Source organism: Rattus norvegicus, chromosome X (genome assembly GCF_021556685.1).
Source record: "Rattus norvegicus strain SHRSP/BbbUtx chromosome X, alternate assembly SHRSP_T2T, whole genome shotgun sequence".
Taxonomy (NCBI): Eukaryota; Metazoa; Chordata; class Mammalia; order Rodentia; family Muridae; genus Rattus; species Rattus norvegicus.
The window spans coordinates 54834177-54846464 of record NC_141554.1 but is presented as its reverse complement, the minus strand read 5'-3'; the positions used below and the strand labels follow the sequence as shown (position 1 = coordinate 54846464).

The following is a 12288-nucleotide window of genomic DNA, read 5'->3' as shown; positions in this document are numbered from 1 at the left end:
TCTTCTCATTGAGTCCTGGATTTCCTGTATGTTTTGGACCAGTAGCTTTTTCCGCTTTACATTATCTTTGACAGTTGAGTCAATGATTTCTATGGAATCTTCTGCTCCTGAGATTCTCTCTTCCATCTCTTGAATTCTGTTGGTGAGGCTTGTATTTACAGCTCCTTGTCTCTTCTTTTGGTTTTCTATATCCAGGGTTGTTTCCATGTGTTCTTTCTTGATTGCTTCTATTTCCATTTTTAATTCCTTCAACTGTTTGATTGTGTTTTCCTGGAAGTCTTTCAGGCATTTTTGTGATTCCTCTCTGTAGGCTTCTACTTGTTCTCTAAGGGAGTTCTTCATGTCTTTCTTGAAGTCCTCCAGCATCATGATCAAATTTGATTTTGAAAATAGATCTTGCTTTTCTGGTGTGTTTGGATATTCCATGTTTGTTTTGATGGGAGAATTGGGCTCCGATGGTGCCGTGTAGTCTTGGTTTCTGTTGCTTGGGTTCCTGCGCTTGCCTCTCGCCATCAGATTATCTCTAGTGTTACTTTGTTCTGCTATTTCTGACAGTGGCTAGACTGTCCTATAAGCCTGTGTGACAGGAGTGCTGTAGACCTGTTTTCCTCTCTTTCAGTCAGTTATGGGGACAGAGTGTTCTGCTTTCTGGCGTGTAGTTTTTCCTCTCTACAGGTCTTCAGCTGTTCCTGTGGGCCTGTGTCTTGAGTTCACCAGGCAGCTTTCTTGCAGCAGAAAATTTGGTCTTACCTGTGGTCCCGAGGCTCAGGTTCGCTCGTGGGGTGCTGCCCACGGGCTCTCTGCAGCGGCAGCAACCAGGAAGACCTGTGCTGCCCCTTCCGGGAGCTTCAGTGCACCAGGGTTCCGATGGTCTTTGGCTTTTTCCTCTGGCGTCCGAGATGTGTGTGCAGGGAGCAGTCACTTCTGGTTTCCCAGGCTTGTCTGCCTCTCTGAAGGTTTAGCTCTCCCTCCCACGGGATTTGGGTGCAGAGAACTGTTTATCCGGTCTGTTTCTTTCAGGTTCTGGCGGTGTCTCAGGCACAGGGGTCCTGCCGCTCCTGGGCCCTCCCCCACGGGAGCCCAGCGGCCTTATACAGTTTCCTCTTGGGCCAGGGATGTGGGCAGGGGTGAGCAGAGTTGGTGGTCTCTTCCGCTCTGCAGCCTCAGGAGTGCCCACCTGACCAGGCGGTTGGGTCTCTCTCTCACCGGGTCTGGGAGCAGAGACTAGTTTGTACTGTTAATCCCAATGTTGTAAGAAAAAAGACCACCGACCCAAACCATCATGGTCAAATTAATTAAAGCAAGCATTTTTATTTGGGTACATGGACTGCCTCCTCCTAAGTCAGGGTTTAAGATATCAGCATTGGACATGAAGAAGGTAAGAGCTTTTATAGCTCAGGGGTAAGGTGTCTCCAAATAAGGGATTTGGAGTCAGGGTTACACAAGGAGAGGATAAACGTGATAAGTTGATTAGAACAAACTTCTGAAACAAAGACATGATTGCAAAGTGGTTATAGGGTAGTCATAACAAGGTGATCATAATAGCAGGTGGGAATCGGAACATTTTGAAATAAGGTCATGTTTAGCATTTCCTGGAATAGGCAGTACAGAGAACCATTTATAGCTATGGTTACAGGTGGGGCATAGACTAATTCTTGAGAAACAGTCAGAGATGTAATCATAAATAGAATCAAACCTAGTTTGTCTGTACTATAAGATGGCTTTTAAGTCTCAGATGGAAGCAGACTGATATATCATCTCCTGAATAAAGCTTATAAAATATTGGAGAATGTACTATACAGGGTTTATATACAAGTAGTCATCAAAAAGTACATGTATGTAAAATTTCAACATATTCATGTTAATTCAACACTATGTTAAATGTAATGAGCAAAGTGTACTTCAATGGGGAAAAGGAGCTACTAGTTTTATAAACAGATTTAATAGTTTTTTGTACAATTTTGCTAAAATATCAAAAGATGCAGTCATGAATGGTTGATTTGTAAAATCCTTGACTTAACTGTTATTCATACTACATGCATAACATAGTTTTTCTAGACATCTCTAACATTACTTGACTAGCCATACTAGGGAGTGATGCAAGGATCTTTCTGTGTACATTCTTTTGTTCTCAGAGCTTATATGACTTTATTCAGGCATAGCACATGAATGAATATGCATCATTTAAAAGTGTGTTTTTAAGAGAGAATATCTTATAGTTATGAAAAAGTCTTACTGAACCTCTTAAATTATGAACCTTGTCAACTACTTTTTTCAGTCACCATGCCTAACTGTTTTTCCTTGCATATTTTCTCTGTAAAATGTCACAAAGAAAAGAACCTCTTGAGTAGTAAGTAGAAAGGGTTGTACAGGAAAAATAATGATGAGTTAATAGCATAACAAGTCACAGGGAATAAAGAGAAACCAGAACAGAGGTATTTTTGAAATTTATCTAAATCAAAGTCCATTACATTTATGTTTATTTATATCTCAAGTATCATCCCCATTTCCGGATTCCCCTCCAGAAACCCCCTATCCCATCCACCTCCCCCTTCTTCTTGGGAGGTGCTCCCCCACTCATTCCCCATTCCCCTACCCTGGCATTCCCCTAGACTGGGGCATGAAGCCCTGACACAGCCAAGGGCCTCTCCTCCCACTGATGCCAGACAAGGCTACCCTCTGTCACATATGCAGCTGGAGCCATGGGTCCCTCCATGTATAATCTTTGGTTGTAGGTTTATTCCCTGGGACCTCTAGGGTATCTGGTTGCTTGATACTATTGTTCTTCTTTTGGTGTTACAAACCCCTTAAGCTACTTTAGTCCTTTCTCTAACTCCTCCATTGATCACCCCATTCTCAGTCCAATGGTGGCTGCCAGCATTCACCTCTGTATTTGTCAGGCTCTGGCAGACACTCTCAGGAGGCAGCTATATCAGGCTCCTGTCAACATGCACTTCTTGGCATCCTCAATCGTGTCTGGGTTTGGTGACTATATGTGAGATGGATCCCCATATGTGGCAATCTCTATATAGCCTTTCCTCCAGTTTCTGCTCCAAGCTTCATCTCTTGTGAGTATTTCCTCCTGTGAGTATTTTGTTCCCTCTTCTAAGCAGAACTGAAGCATACACATTTTGGTCTCCCTTCTTCTTGAACTTCATGTGGTCTGTAAATCATATCTTGGGTATTCCAAGCTTTTGGGCTAATTCCCACTTATTAGTGAGTGAATATCATGTGTGTTCTTTTGTGATTAGGTTACCTCACTCAGGATGATATTTTCTAGTTCCATCCATTTGCCTATGAATTTCATGACGTCATTGTTTTTGATAGCTGAGTAGTACTCCATTGTGTAAATGTACCACATTTTCTGTATCCATTCATCGGCAAGTTCTAAGAAAGAAGTCTCCCTATAATTAAGACATTGTTTCCATTATAGTCAATTAGTATTTATTTATTATTAATTCTGTTATTCCTTTCTGATTTTTAACACTTATCATTGTGGATTTTCTGTCTCTAATATTAATCTGTATGCTGGGTGAAAGTTGTGCTTGTATTTTTTTATTCTATACCCAGTATATTGCATATTCTTCAAACTATAAAATATGATCAATAAATTTTTGCCAAATGAGTAATTTTATCACTCAAATATACCTAATACTAAAATATTTTCATAATTTTACAGATGCCTTATCCAGTGTATTAAGCAGGAAAGGCAATATACTAATGAATATAGATTTGTGTTCCTAAGAAACTTATTCATATATCTTCTTAAATCACTGTAGAAATATTTACCATATTTCTACAAGTATATGATATCATTGTTTTAATTTTTAGTATAATTATAAATGAAAAGTTATCTCCTTAAACAAGAATTTGCTACATAACTTAAACTTAGCTTGCTTTTCAATATTTTTATTATATTTCTGAAAATTACATAAAATTTATTTGTATCATGTTCAGCCCTCAGCTCCTCCCAGATCTATCCTGAATTTACTAATCACCAAACTTTATCTTTCTCCCATCAAACCCAATTTATGTTGCTTAAGTAATCTTGGGTGTAGAGCCTGGCATGGATATTGGTAAATCTACGAAAGGTATTTATATTAATTAAACCAGCTACTAGAAGGAATACTACACTTTGGAGATTATATTAAACAAACCAAAATGGTTAAAAAGAATAAAAAAAGAATGCCAGGACATGTAATAAGATGAACTCTGAGTAAAAATAACACCTCAACAAAATAACAGGTATCATGATTGTTCAAGAGTAACTCATTATTAGTTATCTTAAATCTCTAACAAAAAGATATTAATGGACTGGATTAGAGAACATGATACGTCTTTTTGCTGCCTCCAAGAAATATATCATTAATGATAGGCACTACTTTGGGATGAAATGTGTTATTAGCAAAATACACCAAATAACAAGCATAAAAATAACAATATTTGATAAAATGAATTTTAAACAAAACATACTCAGAAAAGAGAGATAAATATATTTTATATTCATTAAAGCAGAAAGCCACAAAGAGGACATTACACTTTGAAACACTTATGTACTAAATACAGATACACAAAATTTTATAAAGGACACTATCACAGCTACCACAGATTGAACCAACAGTGACATGGGGTTACTTCAATTTCCCACTATCATCAACAGACAAGTCACTTAGACAAAAACTAAACAGAAAAACTTTAGAGTTAAATGACACAATAAATGAAATTGGTCTTATCAACATTTCCAGCCCATTCTCTACAAATACTAAAGAATATACTTCCTTCTCAACATCCTATAGATTTTCCTCCAAATGACCACATATTTGAACACAAAGCCAGTCTCAACAGTTTTAGAATAACTGAAATGACATCCTGTGTTCTAACTGGTCACAAAGGAATATCGCTAGATATCAACAATGATAGAAAAGACAGAGAATACATAACTTATACACTACTAGTGCGTAACTAATGAATACACTAATGGAAGAGAATCAGATAAATGGAGAAATAAAGTAGGAAATTAAAATATTCAATATTCATATAGTTTAATAAATATAAAACAAAATATATCCTAATCTATGGGATAAAATGAAGGCAGGTATAAGGGGGAACTAATTACCCCAGTCCAAAAAAAAAAAAACACTTAATGTTGCGATGAAGGCCTTAGAAAGATAAAAATAAAAGGAGACAAAAAAACCACACAAGTATATTGGAAAGCATAATTGATATCATGGTAGAAATTAATGAAATGGAAATGAAAAAATGCAAAATGAAGTGATGGCTCCTTAGAAAAATTAACAGAATTGAAAAATTTAAGTCACATTAACAGAGAGAGAGAGAAAGAGAGAGAGAGAACCTAAATAAGTAAAATAAAAAATAAAAAGGAAAATGTTACATCAGAAAATGAAGTGTTTAAGTCTATAATCCATAAACCTTGAAACATTTAAAGGAATAAAAAGATTTTTAGATATATGTGAATAACAATAATTATATGAAATTAAGCAAATAACTTAAGTGATTATAATTCAAATTAAACTTGCAACAGATATTTAGAGCGCATTTTAAAAGCTAATATTTCGTGCTCACTTCGGCAGCACATATACTAAAATTGGAACTATACAGAGAAGATTAGCATGGCCCCTGCGCAAGGATTACACGCAAATTCGTGAAGCGTTCCATATTTTTCTAGAACACATGAAACTCAAGACGGATAATCAAAATGTGAATGCTTCACTCCTTCTTTAAAAGGGGAACAAGAATACCCTTGGCAGGGAAGAGAGAGGCAAAGATTAAAACAGAGACAGAAGGGCCACCCATTCAGAGCCTGCCCCACATGTGGCCCATACATATACAGCCACCCAATTAGACAAGATGGATGAAGCAAAGAAGTGCAGGCAGACAGGAGCCGGATGTAGATCTCTCCTGAGAGACACATCCAGAATACAGCAAATACAGAGGCGAATGCCAGCAGCAAACCACTGAACTGAGAACAGGACCCCCGTTGAAGGAATCAGAGAAAGAACTGGAAAGCTTGAAGGGGCTCAAGACCCCATATGAACAACAATGCCAAGCAACCAGAGCTTCCAGGGACTAAGCCACTACCTAAAGACTATACGTGGACTGACCCTGGACCCTGACCTCATAGGTAGCATTGAATATCCTAGTAAGATCACCAGTGTAAGGGGAAGCCTTGGGTCCTGCTAAGACTGAACCCCCATTGAACGTGATTGTTGGGGGGAGGGCGGCAATGGGGGAAGGATGGGGAGGGGAACACCCATAACGAAGGGGAGGGGGAAGGGTTAGGGGGATGTTGGCTCGTAAACCGGGAAAGGGAATAACACTCGAAATGTAAATAAGAAATACTAAAGTTAATAAAAAAAAGCTAATATTTCTTTGCCATTCCACAAAACATTGAATTTATATTTCTTTCCTTCAACATCTTTATAATCTTAGCAACGCTTATTTTTCTCAGAACATTTGACTTCATACCTAATTAGCACTTAATACTCAAACATCTCTTATAACTAATGCATGTTGCCAACAAGGCATTGGCAAGCTTTGATGTTTTATAGCTATGGTTGAAATCCCTGTCAAACGTCCAAAGCAGTGATTATCCATGTAGTTGACTGAAAAAAGAATCAACTCTTTTAGGTCTTAGGCATTTGTACCCCTGAAAGAATTGGCATTATGTCTAAATGAATATTTGAAAATTATTCTTGCTCAGTTGAAGAGCCTTAGAGATACTTCCTTGTGGAGGGGAAATATAGTGGGAAAAATAATTACTAGTCAATGCATAACCAGAGAGATTTAGTTAATTTGCAGGCACCATTGAACATTACATTGTTCTATTCAAGTCAAATACTCTGAAGAGGTTCTATACAATTTCTTTTATTTGGGATTTCATTTAGAGATTTTATTTTTTATTGGATTCCTTTATTTTTGTGTCTGTACTTTTTGTAACATATTGTAAAAAGAGCTTTGTGTGCGATTATTGAGTGCATTATTTTTTCAATGTGGTGAAAATTATCTTACAGAAACAAGTTAAGGCAAGAAATATTTATTTTTTACTCATTGTTTAATTATGACATTGCCTGGGGTTGAGGGAGGGGTATAAGAAAAAAACTCTCAGCAATTACAAAATTTCAGTTGTATCCAATGACATTTTAAATTTGTATCTGTATTGCCTTGTAAAGATAACAATGTAATTGTAAAGTTAACAATGAAGTATTGGGTACTTTAAGCATGTTAAGCATGTTAAGAAGATACTGTTCTTACCAACACATACACAAGCAAAACAGGTAAAGATAAAAGGATAAGAAAAGATAAACCAGAAGCACAGTGGCAAATAAAACATGTATTGTCTTGTTTTTAGAAACTAAAAATATTGAGGCACGAATATTTAAAGCAAGCTATTTGAGAAGAGGAAGGGAACTAGAAAGAGATGGACAGTAGTACGTCAGAGAATTATTGTGGGCAAACATGATCAAAGTGTACAATACATGTATGTGAAAATGAAATTGTGAAACTCATTATTTTGTTCAAGAAACATATACTAACATGTTTAAAAAGAATACCGGTAATTTTTTCAAATGGTATGTATATTTGACAGCTTGATTGTGATATATTTATTATAGGTTTATGCACAGATTTCCAAACTCAACAAATATTATGCATTAAACAGGAGAAACTTTTATGTATACTAATAATCTATTGAAAGGTTAAAAAACAGAGGAGTGAAGTAAAGAAAATGAGGAAAGAAGTAGAGATGGAGAGAAGAGAGAGTGAATAAGGGAGGGAAGAGCATTCACATTCTCACTGAAAGTGCATAGAAATAAGTTGATCCCTATCAGTTTCCTGCTTTTAAAAAAGATATTCTGGATCTATGTTTTTAGCATTTTCAAAGTTCTAGGGAAACTAAGTTAACTACATCTTCTGCCTGACCCTAGAAGCATTGAAGGTGTGACTGCTGTGTCACATGTGTGTCAGGAGATGGCAGAAAGAAGAGAGCCTGTGTCTATGTTCAGTCTACTAACCTAAGAACATCTGAATGATTAGTAACCTAATATTTCCTGGAAAAACTGAGCCTGCAACAGCTCCAAGTCTGATGCCAGGGAGCTCATCTTAGATACTGTCAGGCCCCAACAGATCTGAGGACCAGGAACAAGAAGATTTTCATTACACAGGGCAACAAAGGGATAGCCAAGGGTATTCCCAGTGGGGTCCCAGTATTGATAGAGTAGCAGAAGTCAGAGGCCTTGTAGCAGACCAACAAGTCAAGCAGAAAGTGTGCATAAAAGGGAATATTGAGGGACACACTGTGACATACTACAGCTTTCCCAGTATGATTTTATTTTCACTGTTGAGGGGAGGGTGCAAGTGTGGAGACCAGGAGACAGGAGACAGAGGGAGAGAGGGTGAGAAGCCATGGCAGGTGATGTTAAGATTCTGTTCTGTGTATTTACAGGTTGTTGTTAATGTTCTCAAGGGATGGATGGTACCGGGCTTTGTATGTTTAAGTGGGCAATTATATCTTATCAATTGGATCTAAGATTATTTTGTTATGTGTTCTTTTATGTGAGGGTTTGAGTGAAGGAAAGTGTGTGGCTGGGATGTGTTTCCACCAAGATATCTAGCAGATATCTTGGGGCACCTGGGTGTTGGACCTAGCAGGTAAAAGACACCATTACTTTTTTATTCTTATATTTTTACAACAACAGATGCCCTAAAAGGTGATGGGCAAAAATCCACTTGTAATCTTAAGAGTTGAGAGAAAGTTTTTATTTTCCAAGGAAGAGGAGGCTGGTGCCATGTTAAGTCATGTGATATCTTAAGCGCGGGAATTCAAACAAAGAAATGGGGAAGCTACCTGGGCTGGCAGGCTGTAGGTCCCTTGCTGTGTGATAAGTAATGGCAGCTCAGAGAGTTAGAGATTAAAAGCTGCTTTTTATAGAAAGTTGCTTAGAAAGTCTTTCCGGATACTCATATTCTTTTTAAGGTGGGCTCCACGGGAATTTTGGGTTGAAATCCTAGTTAGACAAGCTACTTCTTAATTACAGGTATTATTAAAAGGTGATTAAATTTGTTTTTAGAAAGAAGAGCGTAAAGAGATTACCTGAATCTGGTGGGGATTTTCATCCATGGTTGAGAACTTAGATAGGGAAAAATTAGTCACTAACTCCAAGTAGAGAGTTGTGATGAAATGTCTGTAACACCAGGGAGAGTGAATGCAGGCATATATTGTAGAAGTTATTAAGGTCAAAGAAAAATCTGTGGCTCTGGGTAGAGAGCTTAACTGATGGATATATTTTGGGCTAAAGTCCTGAGTTTTAAGTTGTTTGTTGGTTTTAGAATTGATAGGTGTTTAAGTTTGTTTTAATGAGAGTAAAGAGATTACCTGAATCATGTGATGATTTTCATCTATGGTTCGGAACTTAGATAGGGAAAAATTAGTCACTACCTCCAAGAAGAGAGTTGTGATGAAATGTCTGTAACACCAGGGAGAGTGAATGCAGGCATATATTATAGAAGTTATTAAGGTTAAATAAAAATCTGTGGCTCCGGGTAAAGAGCTTAACAGATTGAGATATTTTGGGCAAAAGTCCTGGTTTGATGTGTTGCTTATTGATATTGGAATTGATAAAAGGTGTAGAGGGCCACAATAACATTCGCCACCACTAGATGGCGCTGGCTTCCACTGCGCCCCACGTGGAAGGCCAGGATAGCCTCCGCCATTACAAGCCAGCCAGTCCCCTTTCAGGAAGTTAACTGTGCGCATGTGCAAGAGTGCCTTCGTGCCAGGTCTTTGCCCACTCCGGGGCGTGCCTTATGAGATCATGGATAAACAACCAATCAGGTGTGGGTGCGCCACACTAGGGTGTTTATAAGCGTGCCATTTTGGCGCGGCGCGGGCGCTTCCTCTTCTAAGATTAAAATACAGTTTGGTCATAGCAAGGATTTCTAATGTCCGCGTGTTTCTTGCCGGCGGAACATCGCGCGCGGGACATTTGGTGCCGAGAACCCGGGACAAAAGCCACATCATCGCCGGCGCTACAGGAAGCCTCCGTTTCACGGAAGAAATCCAGAAGCTGTGGAATGCAGGTAAGTCTCTGAGAGACTATGTTTAGCCTTGATCTGTTCCAGCTCAGTCCTCTGCCGGATGCAGCAGGAGCCACTGTGGTTGCTCTGGCAGCCCTCGGGTTGTTTCTATTGACCTTTGAGTTTCTAGTTACCACCAAACAGCATCAGAGGTCGCGTGGGAACTGCCCAGCTGTAACAGCAAAGCGGAGAGTGTTGGGGGAAGGGCGAAGCGTGTCAGAAACAGAGGGTAGTGAAAAGTTGTAACGAGAAAAGGATCCTGACTGATCTCAAGCACCAGGCCCATCCAATTCGGAAGCGAAGAATGGGGGAACGAACGCCCCGGGTGAGGAGAAGGGAGGAGATGAAAGGAACACAGCATTTTGGGAGAAAAAATTTGTCTTTGTGCCTGTTAGAAGTGTGCTTAAGCTCCGGCGCTGGCTCTGGGGACGCCGCGGCGTCCCTGCGCTGACGCAACAGCTTTACAGAGTCATACTGATCAGATTTGATAGAGGCAGACCGCCTGAAAATTTATTCAGGAGTATCAAACAAAAGGACATCTCAGTGCCAGTGAACAGCCTGATGGAGTTAATGTAATTGGGTTGTGAGTAAAAATATTCAGGGCTGTGTTTCACTTCCATACCATTGGCAAATGTCGGTCGTACTGCTCAGATAATATATCTCAGTATCTTACAGGAATTGGGTTTCAACATGTTGGTGGACTAGTCCAGGAATTGAGACAATCCATCGCCCATATCGACTCCACTCGAGTGGATAGTCACCGTGAACACCATCTGGTTTTTTCCCTATATGTCTATTGTTTGTCTCTGGTGCACCAGGATGTCCCCATGTCTGTCAGTGTATGTCTGTGGTTTTTATTTCTCGTTGTTTAAATGTTTTATGTTTCATGTTCAAAAGAAAAAATGGTAAAAACTTTATCTGCCAGTCGTGCACACCTTGACTTGGATTTAACTCATTTCAAAAGGGAACAAATGAATAAAAAACAGTTTCAATCAGGTCTTTGGACCCCTGTGCCTGGAGCCAGGTGTCTAGATTAGCTGGAGAAGCTGCCCAGAGGCTAAGCGTCTACACGAGCTGATCTTAAAAGCGCCAACAGCTTCTCAGCTTCTTCATACAGGAGTTGATAGCTGTTTCTCTTAGAAAAATCCCTGACTTATTACTTGACTCAACAGGTGACAAGGTGCTTCTCTTAAAATCATAGCAAAAGGTAAAAATGGTGTTTGGGCTAAATATTAAAGATAGGTGTAGCCACTTCAATTTTGTTTCTCATTGGTTTTAAATGTATAAATATGCTCTACTTGCCTTGGTTATGGACTATTGGCTTTCAAGTTATTGGATATGGTTAAAAAGGTATAATATTGATAACAGAAGGTTGACATAATGCTGGTAATCTGGATGAAGTCATTCTAGATAACATGTGACATGGGCCAACCTAGGGAGACAGGTCTAAATTGAGGTAATGTTTTTATGGAATTCTTATTCTAGGAACCAGGCTTCTAAAAGAATTTAGGACATTGTCTCTTTGTTGAGGTATTGAAGACCACACCATCGTGAGTTCATATATAAGAATTGGCAGTCAACCTTTGTATCTGTATTTTAATGCTAATTCCACTGCCCCAAGAACAGTTGCCTAGTGAGTTTTGCTTTCCAAAGTTGTGGTTTACCCTAAAGCTATTGGTATTTTTATGCTAATTTCCACTGCCCTAAGGACAGCTGCCTAGTCAAGTACTCAGAACTCAGGTGACCTTGTGGCTGTGTTCTGGTGTTACAAAGAGAACTTAAAGATTGTGATTTAGGATTGCCAGTGTTACATTGACTAACTCAAACTTATTTTTAATTAAGGAAAAATCACACAGGTAGAGATTGTTACAAGATTTTCGAAGGATTGATGAGGTTTTGGAACTTGTGAGAACATTACAGCCAGTTTACTTACTCCAACTGCCATTTCAAGATAGATTTAGAGGATTGATTTTAAGTTTTCATTTCATGAGCTTGCTTACAGTTTTAGAGAACCCATAGAGTGCTATCATTAAAAATGGCTAATAGCCTTATATTATATAATTTTGTTGCTTCTTCATTGTAAGAAGTTAGAACTTTAAATCTTTCAGTGTATATGGAAATTTTTACTACAAACCTTTGCTCTCAAAATGAGCTTTAATATTTGGGGAGTAGCTGTTACACTACTCCAGATAAGAA

At 38.6% G+C, this 12288-nt stretch overlaps 2 non-coding genes across 2 annotated transcripts; both read left to right on the top strand.

The window, feature by feature from the left end:
* The first annotated feature begins 5575 nt into the window (after positions 1–5575).
* LOC120099557 (U6 spliceosomal RNA) lies at positions 5576–5682 on the top strand. The gene has a single exon (XR_015647181.1). It is a non-coding gene; the product is annotated as a U6 spliceosomal RNA (small nuclear RNA).
* A 2250-nt stretch (positions 5683–7932) lies between these two features.
* LOC120099498 (small nucleolar RNA SNORA17) lies at positions 7933–8064 on the top strand. Its single transcript, XR_015647231.1, has one exon. It is a non-coding gene; the product is annotated as a small nucleolar RNA SNORA17 (small nucleolar RNA).
* The last annotated feature ends 4224 nt before the right edge of the window (positions 8065–12288 follow it).